This window comes from Macrobrachium nipponense, chromosome 1 (genome assembly GCF_015104395.2).
Source record: "Macrobrachium nipponense isolate FS-2020 chromosome 1, ASM1510439v2, whole genome shotgun sequence".
Classification (NCBI taxonomy): domain Eukaryota; kingdom Metazoa; phylum Arthropoda; class Malacostraca; order Decapoda; family Palaemonidae; genus Macrobrachium; species Macrobrachium nipponense.
Genome location: NC_087200.1, coordinates 152,978,554 through 152,989,878, shown reverse-complemented (window position 1 = coordinate 152,989,878; position 11,325 = coordinate 152,978,554).

Genomic DNA, 11,325 nt, shown 5'->3' with positions numbered 1-11,325 from the left:
ATGTATATACACACATGCGTACACACATTCTCGAAGGCAAAGGGAAAAGGTACCAATTTTACTGCTAGTTTAGTATGCCACGTTTCACGACAGTTGCTCTTGTCGCATTTTCTAGGCTGCACGATTTAAAAAATCTTCTTACAATATGTCACATTAAAACATCGAAATAGATACACAAATAATAAGACAAATAAAAATAGGAGGAATGGGCACAGGACATGCCTAGACTGCAGAAGTAATAAGACCATTAAACATAAATTTTCTCAAGAGCCCAGCAAGAGCAGGACAGGACGAGAGAAGGAAAGCATAAACAAAATGTTAAGCGATAAACAATTGAACGATAAACAAGTGAACAGACGTTGTCTGAGTATTTAGTGTTCAATTGTTTATCGTTTAAACTTTTGTTTATATTTTTCATCTCTCGTCCTTTCCTGCTCTTGTTGGGTTCTTGATATAACTTGTTTTTAGTCTTATTACTTTTGCAGTTTAGATATCCTGTGCCTGTTCTCCTGTTATTATTTGACTTATTATTTGTGTAGATCGATGTTTTAATGTGACTTTTTTGTAAGAGGTTGTAATCACTATAGCCTTGAAAACGAGACGAAAGCAACTGTCATGAAACGTTGGCACAATAAACTTTAAGCAAAATTGGTGCCTTTTCCCTTCGCTTGCCAGGTTGTATCCTGAGTCGAGACCTTCCCCTATTTGGATATTATATATATATATATATATATTATATATATATATATATATATAATATATATATATATCTATACATATCTATCTATCTATCTATATATATAATAAAAGGAGCCCATAAAAACGCCACAATATAGAGAGAAAGTACTATATTTCAGAGACTGCTGTCTCCCTCTTCAGGTAGAAGAATGAGAAAAGTTACAGAAAGGGTGGTATTTATACCAAGAGGTCCATCCACAGGTAAACCAATTTAGGTCACTCCCACTGATAATCTTCTAACGCTTAAGAGGATTTTTTTATAGATTGAATTCTGTTGTAAGAGAACATCTTTACCAGTCATATATATATATATATTATGTATATATATATATATATATATTATATATATATATATGTGTGTGTGTGTGTGTGTGTGTGTGTGTGTGTGTGTGTGTGTGTATGTATATAATATGAAATGTGTGTATACGTCCACGAACCATTAGTAGAGCTCCCTGAAAGAGTGGGCTAAACACCCCAGGTCATAAATCAGATGAGAGAAAGGACCCACCAAAGATATATATCGTCGTGAGAACAAATGTGGGTCTCAGAAGGTGGCGACGGCAGGACGGTATCCCGGCGCAGTTGATTCTTCCCTCCGAAACAGAGGCTGCCTTGTGTTGCCTGGATGGATAGCATCGGCCGTTGTCGCAGTGACACTGGTCATTTGTATTGTCGGTAGATGGGCCCATAGACAGGCACACGCAAGCATTCGACCACGGTTAGAATTCCGTGTAGGATGAGAGAGAGAGAGCTCCCTTCGTGGGCCGATTTTTTCGGTTGATGATTTGACCGATATGCATACACACACACACACACACATATATATATATATATATATATATATATATATATATATATATATATATATGTGTGTGTGTGTGTGTGTGTGTATATTTTGTGTATGCCTAATATATATATATATATATATATATATATAGAATATATATATATATAAAGACCACTGATTATGGACGAACTCATGGTCTTCAAAGAGAGAAGAAGTAGAATGGACTTCAATTTCTTTTATTTTATAATTCGAAAGAATGGCCAAAAGCAGAGACAGTCAGAATGCGAACAGAGAGAGAAGGGAAAGGCAAGACTTACAACTGCACAATAAGCTGAGGTACTTCAAGTACAGAAATGATATGCCCGTGTAAGTGGTCTAGACAAAAGAAGGAGAAAAGGACTTCTTAAATTATGGGTTCGGGAATCAGCTCTGTCGAAGGAGAGACGGAGACGAGGAAATGGCGGGACAGATCTGATCCGACTCTTGATAAGGACGAGTGAAGGACCCAGCAAGAATGAAGTCATGACAATACAAAGCGGATGACGTCAGCAGACGGATCTACAAGAAAGTAGGAAGCAGCGCTGCTCCTTCTATTTTTCATAAGAATGCCGTCGGTGGAACGGGCACTGCGCAGGTCTTTCCTATTCCAGTTATGATGGGGGCCAGAAAAGTCAGGCAGGCAAGAAAGAGAGAGAGAGAGAATTCCGAAACACGGCAGTGTTGGGGAGAAAGTCTTCAGAACCCCTGAATCTTGGGAATGTTGATCCAGAGAGCGGTTCGGTTCTTCCAAAGTTTGGTCATGTAGAGAAAGTAAAGGACAAATGAACCGATGGTTGGATCTGGGAAGTAGTGGAAAGGAAGAGCCCAAAGAGGATGCATCTTGAATCCTCTTTGGTCCCTTCTTTCTAATACAGGCACCTCTTATATTACATTTTCTTCTTTTCTCTCCGTGACCAAACTTTCAACGCTTGTATGTCGTTGTGAATCACACACACTCACTTACTAACACGACCTCACTGACACTGGATGGTATCTGTCGGAGATATATTATTCAAAAAGGTTACAAGCTTTCCAGGACTAATAGTCCTCATTGTCAAGTATCCGTGGATTGCATTCCACGGAAACTTCACAGTGAAGACTATTAGTCCTGGAAAGCTTGTAACCTTTTTTGAATAATATTAACCCTGTTAATATATATCTATATATAATTTATTTATTTATTTTTATATATATATATATATATATATATATATTTTATTTATATATATTTATATATATATATATATATACATCCGCATTAAGCTACAAATGTTCTTTTTATATCAAATTCACTTTACCTCGACGAATTTCATAACAGCTAAAAAAAATCCCCTTCGGTTAATATATATATATATATATATATATATATATTATCTATAATATATATATATATATATGTGTATGTATATTTACATATATATATGAAAATATATTAATTCCGAGGTAGAGCAAATTTGATATTAAAAGACATTTGTATCTTAATGCTGGTATATGAATCATGGTGATGTGATAATATTCATATATATATATATATATATATGTGTGTGTGTGTGTGTGTGTGGTGTGTGTATGTATGTATGTATGTGTGTGTGTGTGTGCTTCACAGAAATAAATATCTGTCTCATATGAAGACCAAACCCTGCTCTTTCCAATGGGAGGCCAGGCCAGGCCGTTACCAATTCACTCGCACAAGTCTCAAGAGTTGGAACCTGAGTATTCTGTACCAGGGGTTTTTCCTGGTCATACTGCCGCCCAACATACCAGCGAATTCTAACCGACTTCCCAACCCAGCAGCGAATAAAATTGTAGCATTTCATTCGAATTACTCCTTTCATTGTGAATATGATGGAAAGGCCAGAGTTCTCTCCTGATGTAAGTTAGAAATTTGCATATATTAAGCCACAAATTTCGTTTCATATCCAGTACATTCTACTTTGGGAATATCCCTCATGAGGAATGAGCACTGAAAAGTAATTACCTATAAGTGATAAATGAATCGGTACCGCCGGGTCTCGATCTCTCGACACAGTACACTCCAATGACTCCAGTTGACGGTCTATCTGCTTAGCTTTCAACATTCAGGCGTTTTCCCTAACAGTGTGTAATTACATCCAGGGAGAAAACAGTAGAGCAGTTACTAGTATGCTACTTCCTGGGAAGAAAGCTTCCATGTCAGCTGCTTCATACACCCTATAATGCTGCATTGTTTACCTTAAGATTCCAATTATTCTTTTGCGTACTAGATATTAAGACCCTTACTCCCTGCTATTTCCTTCAATAAATACACACATACAATATATATATATATATGTGTGTGTGTGTGTGTGTTTGTATATATATATATATATATATATATATATATATATATATATATATATATATATATTATATGTGTGATCCAGCTTGTGTTTTTATGTGTCTGTCTGTATGTATAATTTGTGCATTTATCCACACAAATACATGCTTATCTACTCATTTGCATAATTTTATGCCTCGAATAACCAAATCAGCATTGAAGTCAGCCCAGATCAAATTTGGAGGGAGAAAAAAATGAGACCATTCAGAAAAGTGCAGTTATTTTCCGGATGATAATTATTGCGGCATAAATCGAGGCGATTCATCGCGAACTGGACTTAATGAACAGTAAAGAAATTACAAACAACTGGTAATTGATTGCGGGAATCGATGGACGTCGCTTCGCTTATGATAATTGTCGGCTCTGGAAAGTTATCGCGGCAGTTGGTGGCGCTCGGCTTATCGGGCGCTGCTCGGTGTTTGTCCTTGTGGGTGGTGGGTATGGCAGTGGGTGGCGCCCCTCCGTTGAAAGTGCTTCCATGTAGATATGTCGATATAGTAGCTGCTGGTTTTGCCGTAATGTTTCTGAGTGTTCTTGGTCTTGTCTTTTGTTTTAGTCTCATTGTTGTTGAGGTCGTCATGTCGACTCCGTTGTTGATTAATAATATAAAAATGATAATAGTAGTATTACTCAGAAGATGGAGCCTATTCTGATGGAAGAAGCCCAATAGAGGCCATTGACTTGAAATTCAAGCTTCCAAAGAATAATGGTATTCATTCGAAAGAAGTAAGAGAAAGCAGCGAGAAATAAAGAAAAGTGGAGATCAGTGATTAGAGAAACAGATAAATTAGACGGTAAATAAATGAATAAAAATGTAAGTCAAGTATTCAAATACAAGAAGAACTGTATCAGGGTAGTCATGCGTTGCATCTTCCATTGAACCTCTCAAGTTCCACTTTCACCCGATGAATATTAATAACGGGTAATAGCGTTGCTTTTTTATATATATGACTCTACGACCAGCATTTTAAATAGGAAAATTAGATGCTAGATTCTTGTAGTTATTTTCCGACTGTAGGAAAAAAGAAAAAAACTAGCTGTCACTCTAGACTACTGAAATAATGTTTCACAAGGCAGTCATTTTTAGTTACATCAGTGACCTCTCTCTCTCTCTCTCTCACGATGAGAATTTCTCTCTATTCTTCCCTAGGGGCTCGTGGCTTGGGTAGTAGAACGTCCACCTCACAAGCGGACGACCCAGGTTAGATTCCCGAACCGCGCAAGGAGGGACAGGTGGGAGCATTCTCGATGAATACATTGTGTGTGTGTTTTTTTTTTCTAGTTGCAATATGACTGTTGTGGGTTGCGGCTAAGATGGTGGGAAATGCATACTTCAAAACAGAAAGGCCTCGACGAGTTTCAGCTGTTACTCGGAGGTTGGATGTTTGTTAGTTTACCCGTTCTTGATCAAACCAACCTGTCGTTTGCAAGCGACTTGAAAGTGTGAATCCAATAATACTATGTCTAATGATCACGTGAGTTCCCGCAGTACGAAATCCACTGCTATTCCAGCCAGAGTTTACAAGGATTTTTTTTGTGTGTGTGTGACCAGAATTGCCTAGTAAAGTATGCTAGAATGTGTCTAAGCATGAGCTAGCATTCACAAAGATTCTTTTACTGGAATGCCCTGTGAGGTGCGTCCTCCTCCTTCAAAATTCGTTGCCTTTTTTTCTTTGTCACTTTATCGTCAATCTATCCTTTCGAATATATTATGTATATATATATATATATATATTATATATATAATATATATATATAATATTTTATTATATTATTATATAGGCTTATAATGTGTTGTACATATTATATATATATATATATATATATATATATATATATATGCCTTATATGTATGTATCTATATATATATATATCCCTATATATATATATATATATATATATATAGATATATCATATATATATATTATCATATATATAGATAATATATATATATATATATCATTTTTAATTTGTATTATATATATATGCATAGATATATATGTATAATATATTATATATATATCCATATATATATATATATATGTGTAATATATATATATATATGTATGTGTGTGTATTAAATATATAGTCAACTGAGACTGTTGCCGAGTAGACTGGGACTGAAGGTAACACAACGGTCAAAGCCACATTCATCATTTACTTGCTGATTTGTAGGTGAAACCTGTAAGCAAGTTACAAAGAGCACACCAGCAAGACGTAGGGCATCCTACACTTCCAGCGACATTCAGTTGTATCTTGTGCTTCCTAAATGTTAAGGACTTTCGTCTCCCATAGCTTTTTCATGTCATGAAGTCAAGCTTTTTCCAATCTTTCTCATCCTCTCCCACTTGACACCTTCGAATTTTACTTTTTTTTTTCCTCAACAACCTATTGTTGTTGTTTTTTTAGTTGACTAAACCAGCTCAAAGCGCTCTGGTCCATTCTTTCATATGTGCTAACCTTTTCACAATTACACACAGTTCAAGCAATTCATCTCAACATCCTCAACTTTTTTCTTCCATTTACATTCATCATCCTCATTCCACTTCGGTAAAGGAGAATCGGCTCACAGTCTCTTCAGATATTGTTACATTAGCATTCGTTTCTTTTCAGTCGACAGCTAACACCCACGAACCTTCTTGGTTAAGCTCCCACTGGGCTTCCTCAATTAGTCCCTCTGTCATCTTTTACCCTACATTTTCTTTATCTGTCCTTTTATCATCTGTTTTGCTATCTCGATCAAAATCCTTCTGTACAGTTCCATTTGAATATTAAGTAATATTATGTCCGTACAGTTCTTACTGTCGACTCTTCCGTACTTACAGTGAAACAGGTATTCCTTTCAACCGTGACTTTGGATGTTTCCATCATCCTGGCATACCTTATAAAACCTGTCAGGTCAGTCATTCAGTCACATAATCAATAGAGCCTTACTGGTAATTCGATTTATTCTTGGTATCTTTCCAGTCTTCATCTTTATTTCCTTCCTCACCTCCTCAGCTGCCACTTCCATAGTCATTGTTAACCTTATACTAACCCTTTCCACTTTTGAAATTATTTGCTGTAGGAGAAAGTTGCAAGTCAATATTAGGAACAGTTTGTGCGATTTATAAAAGCTGGGAAACTGGAACAGTGAATAATAATATGGATGATGGAAGGTTGGACTCAGTTGATTTGTGTAGGTAGGTATTTGGGAGTAAGTTGAATGGATGGTGATAGGATGAGAGAGTAGGTGCGCGTCTGATTAGTTGAATCAAAATAGATAGAAGGAGTTGTGGAAAGTATGAGGAAACTCTCATAGTGTCTGTTGAAACCAAAGTGAGAATTAGTGAAGGGACTTTGGAGTCCTTTTTCCTTTGAGGAAGTGTGGAGTGGAGGTTGAATGTGAATGAAAGGAGGAAGTTGAAGCTGCATCTGTGGCATAAAAGGATTTGCAATTTTATGAAATATGGAAATATGCAGTTATTAAAAAGAATAAATTCTGTCATTTTATAATTGCGCTGCAGCTGAGCCATCTATGCAGATGTAGGTAGTGCCCAATGTTGTAGAGAGAGTAATTTTCCTTCACGAAAGTTAGATAAAAGGAGGAAGGATTGGGAACATAGAGCTTTAGCGCCCTTGGAATACAGGTATTCATGCAAGGCGGAGATTCTGAATTGCTGCAGTGTGCTTGACACTGCTGATTAGCCTTCTGGGTGGGTGATGAAGCTGGCAAGGCTTTAGTAGTTCTCTGCATAGGTAATTCATCCATAATTCAAGTCTTATCATGAAAAGGACAGTCAGTATTGTTTCTCTTTCATATATATGAATGTGTGTTTACAAATAAATATTTTTGCCAACAGGTTATGATCGCGGTGGATAATGTTGTTTTGTTATTTTTCTGCATCCTCTCCCGTACACACACATATAAATCTTATATATAAAAGTCAATGTTTGTTTGTTTGTTTGTATATTTGTCCATAAGTTTGTGCACTATAGAAATCTGAACCGCTTGACCGATGTTGACAAAATTTGGCACGTGGCCATGATTTGACAGACCTTAGATAGTAGTGTGGTTTCAGACCTATACCCCGTCCTCTTCCCCTTCCCCCATTCCCTTCCCTTTGTAACTTACGCGGTCAATGAACTATACGGGTTTATCATACCTTATTTGATGTATATTATTGAAAATGCTTTTCTTTCCTGTGATCCATTATTGAGTATCAAGGATTTGTGTTTAGGTTTAGCAGTAGGTGTCTTAGGTTTAAGGGTGTGTGTGCTTAGGTTTTGTGGGAATGTTTCAGTTAAGGGGGATTCTGTTTAGTTTTAATGGATGCTAAATGGGACAGTCACCACGGTATTACTGTGGTGACTGTTAGCATAGTAATGGCTGGGGGACAGTCACCACAGTAATGTATGATTAAAATAGACAGTCACCACAGTGATATCCAGATAAATGGGCCTGTCCGAAAAATAATATATGTATAAAAAAGATAGTTAGTGCAATCATTTTGGGTAAACAGACAGTCACCACCATAATACCTTGATAATAGGGTCATATACCAAAGTAATTCCTGGGTAATACCTAGATAAAATGGGTGTCACCACAGTTATGTTTGGATAAAGGGGGACAGTAAGTACAGTAATATCTGGATAAAAGGGACAGTCACAATAATAATACCTGGATAAATGGCACAGTCAGACCAGTAATACCTGAATAAAAGAATAAAAGGGACAGACAGTACAATAATACCTAGATAAATGGGTCAGTCAGTACAGTAATACCGGGATAAAATGGACAGTCACCGCAGTAATACGAGGATAAATGGAACGGTTAAAACAGCAATATCCAGATAAAAGGGACAGTCAGCACAAGGAAGTGCAGGAAAAAATTTTTAAGTCCTTCAGAGTTTTCCTGGTAGTGCCAGGTTGGTCAGCTAACCCACACACACACACACATATATATATATATATATATTATATATATATATATATATATGTGTGTGGTGTGTGTGTGTGTGTGTGTGTGTGTTTGTGTGTGTGTATGTAATGTGTGTATCATACAGTACACACACACTACACACACATATATATATATATATTAATATTAATTATTATTATGTATGTATGTATGTTTTGTGTATGTATGTTAATGTATGTATGTATGTAAGATATATATACGTATAATGTGTGAATATAAATAGATAAGAAGAAAGTCACCCTATGGAAAAATAATGGAGCTGTTAATGTAGCATATACTCATCACCACCTAAATCAGGGGTGGCCGTTAGGGAGCTCTCCCTTATTCTATATACCTTGGTAGACCCCTTGTAAGAAGAAATGGCTCCGCAATGGTGACGAGACCTTTCCCGAAGTCACTTTTCATTTCTGTAGAACACCAGAAATGAAATAACCAACTTACCAAATGACCCGAGGAAGGAGGGTTTTCTCATCTCATTTGATCAAAAGACCAGGTCTACCTGCCTATCTATCTGTCTGTCTATGATCTAGATATTTATATATATATATAATATAATATATATAGATATATATATAATATATATCTATATATATATATATATATTATATAATATATAATATATTAATATATATATATATATATATATACTATATATATATATATATATTGTGTATGTGTTATATACATATGTTCATATTTACATATATAGATATAAATAATAATATTATATACATATATATATCATATATATATTATGTGGTGGTGTGGTGTATATAATTATACATTATATATATATATATCTATATATTATAAATATTATATATATACATGTGTGTATATATATACCATATATATATATAGTTATATATATATATATATATATATATATATGTATGGCTGTCTGTGACAGTTAAATTAGCAAAACTTTGGCCCAGACATTCACAAGAACCCACGCAAGAAGAAAAGTGGTACAGCTAAAACAGTAACGTCGACAGAACAGAGGCAGAACTTTACGAGAAAAAAAAAAAGGCCAAGAAGCGCATAATTGCTCAAAAAGAGAGAGAAAGAACTAGTCACAAAGGGCAAGCGCGCATCGACAGCCGAAGAACGACGGCTTAATAAGCTTCTGAAAATGTCACCGGGTCTGCATTGTTCCGAACTGTCTGAAAGGTTACTAACTTTTTTGAAATCGAATCTTGATTGCTTTAATTGGTCATTTTAAAAATTACCCCTAATTATCGAACTCGCTGTCATTTAAACCCGGCGAAAAGTTAAGATTTCGGTCAGGTTATTTTGCGTTTTTCAGTATTAAGTTCTTCCTTCTAATTTTCAATTCTCTGGTCATCTTACTGAACAGTTGAGGGAATCGGTTTTAAGTTTTTGATGTACACGTGTGTGTGTATGTATGTATGTATATTTATGATGCCATATGCAGATACTGATATGTTTATCATCTTCGTTTCCAGCGTAGTGCGACATGAATCATTTTTGTTCTTTATCTTCCACAAATCTCCACCAGTTTCCAGCATCCCATCTTATAGCTGTCATCGAAGTAAGTGTGGGTCTTTCAACTCCTATGGTGGCCGCAGAAGCCCACCTGATAATCTATAGATAGGACATCATTCTCCCAAAGGTGTCGCAAAGGATACGGCCAAGTCAGCTCCGTCTCCCTTTCATCATTTTCTCACCGTCAGTCACGAGGATTTTCCCAGTTTTCCTTTCTATATCATTTCTCGCCAACGGACTCCAACCGTGACGATGATTGACAGCATTTAGATTAATTTATCATTTAGATTAATTTATCTGTGCAAGTCGTGGTTAGGTGTTTTCGGTCTGTTTTGATGTCCGAGATAAAATTATTCACATCTTTTGCTTTGTAATTCACTATTATGTAGCTTGGGTCTGTCTTCCTGAATCCCACTTTCTTCGTGCAAGACTCATTTTATTCTCTTTCGTCGCAAATGAGTTGGATAAGGTCATTTTCAGGCGCTATGACGCGAGAATAAGCCACTTCGCAACTCAGTCAAACAGAGTCATTCATTTGCGAGTCCTCTTGTCCAACATAAATTGCGTAAAGCGTCCCATCGGAGTAGTTGGTGTGGCCAGGTCGGAAATCGAACTGGGATGTAACATCTCGATGCTGGTCTCACTCACATTTGAAATTATTCCTCTACTTCAATTTTGACAAATGAAATCGACGTAAGTCACGCAAAAGTTCTTATGTTTAATAAGGTTAACATGGGGGAGTGAAGAGGTCACGTTGAGCTTTAATCCATAATGAAACATTTTGTTGTAAGATGGAGAAAGTTCTTTCGTGTGGTTTGGCAGAGGACGTTGCAGCGTCCTCTGTACGATGGACGATGGATAGTTGCAGCACTTGGCTAGACTGCTTTGACCCGGATGCCCTTCTAACAGTTATGGCGTCGCATCAGTGGCATTGTATGC